Raw genomic sequence first — 1,601 nt, 5'->3', positions numbered from 1 at the left:
CACACACACACACACACACACACACACATACCCACACACACACACACACACACACACACACAGTGCAACAACCTCCCCTCGTTCTACAAGCATGCCCCCTCCCCACAAGCCTGCTCACCCTCTCCTTCTCCAACCACCCCCCCCACTCACCCCCCCACTCACCCCCAAGCGTCTTGTTCCGAGATAATTATTATTCTTTAAGTAGATTGAGCAAAACAACAATAACATTGAATATTTTCAATACCTCCTGCAACTCGTCTCGTGTCCGCTCAAGGTATCCATCCACCCTCCCGCCTTCCCGTTTTCCTCGTCTCCCCTCTCGTCCCCCACCGCCATCCTTTACCAGCGCAGGAAGGACAATGCGTCGTTACGTCATCGCGGTTCTTGGCTTGAGAGCGAGCGTCGTGACGTATGTGTGCTCGGCAGTTCTTTGTGGGTCGCAATCATGAGGGGTGCTTGTGCGGCAAGGTTGAATTAACTCGAACCGCTGGCCGTGTATTATCTTAATGACGTGTAACAGCCTCCAAGAATAAGGCCTTCATCGTGAGATTCGAGGACTGTACCGATGTATGGGTTCGTTCATTGTGCTGCAGACTCCATCAAGAATATCAGTATCTACCTCCAAGAGAGATATCAACATCTACCGAACTAGCTACAACAGGAATATCAACATCTATCTCGAAGAGGAAAATCAACATTTAGCTGTCGAGCTACAACAGGAATATCAACATCTATCTCGAAGAGGAATATCCACTTCTACCTATCAAGCTACAACAGGAATATCAACATCTATCTTGAAGAGGAATATCAACATCCACCTATCAAGCTACAACAGGAATATCAACATCTATCTCGAAGAGGAATATCCATTTCTACCTATCAAGCTACAACAGGAATATCAACATCTATCTTGAAGAGGAATATCAACATCCACCTATCAAGCTACAACAGGAATATCAACATCTATCTTGAAGAGGAATATCAACATCCACCTATCAAGCTACAACAGGAATATCAACATCTATCTTGAAGAGGAATATCAACATCCACCTATCAAGCTACAACAGGAATATCAACATCTATCTTGAAGAGGAATATCAACATCCACCTATCAAGCTACAACAGGAATATCAACATCTATCTCGAAGAGGAATATCAATATCTACATATCTAGCTACAACAGGAATATCAACATCTACCTATCTCCCTCCAAGAGGAATATAAATGTCTACCGATCGACCTCCAAGAGAAATATCAACATCTACATATCTACCTCCTGAACAAATATCAACATACACCTCCAAAAGCAATATCATCATCTACCTATCTACCTCCAATAAATATATCAGCATCTATCTCCAGGAGGAATAGCAACATCTACCTCAAAGAGGAATATTAAGATCTACATCAAAGAGGAATTTCAATATCTTCCCATCTACCTCCAAGAGGAATGTCAATATCTACCTCGAGGAGGAATATCAATATCTACCCATATACCTCCAAGATGAATGTCAACATTTACCTCGAAGAGGAATATCAATATCTACCCCTCCAGCTACAACATGAATATCAACATCTACCAATCAGGCTACAACATGAAT

General features: G+C 42.7%; 1 protein-coding gene across 1 annotated transcript in view; it reads right to left on the bottom strand.

The window, feature by feature from the left end:
• The window catches only part of PCDH15 (protocadherin related 15), a 338,778-nt gene extending 338,443 nt beyond the window's left edge, over window positions 1-335 (bottom strand). Inside the window, exon 1 of the mRNA XM_085871026.1 lies at window positions 245-335. The gene's annotated coding sequence lies outside the window, so the exon portion shown is untranslated. The remainder of the gene's footprint in view (window positions 1-244) is intronic.
• Window positions 336-1,601: the final 1,266 nt, after the last annotated feature.

Source organism: Eptatretus burgeri, chromosome 2, assembly GCF_056783735.1.
Source record: "Eptatretus burgeri isolate ZD-2024b chromosome 2, Ebu_testis_v1, whole genome shotgun sequence".
NCBI lineage: Eukaryota > Metazoa > Chordata > Myxini > Myxiniformes > Myxinidae > Eptatretus > Eptatretus burgeri.
This window is presented reverse-complemented; position numbering and strand designations above follow the sequence as displayed.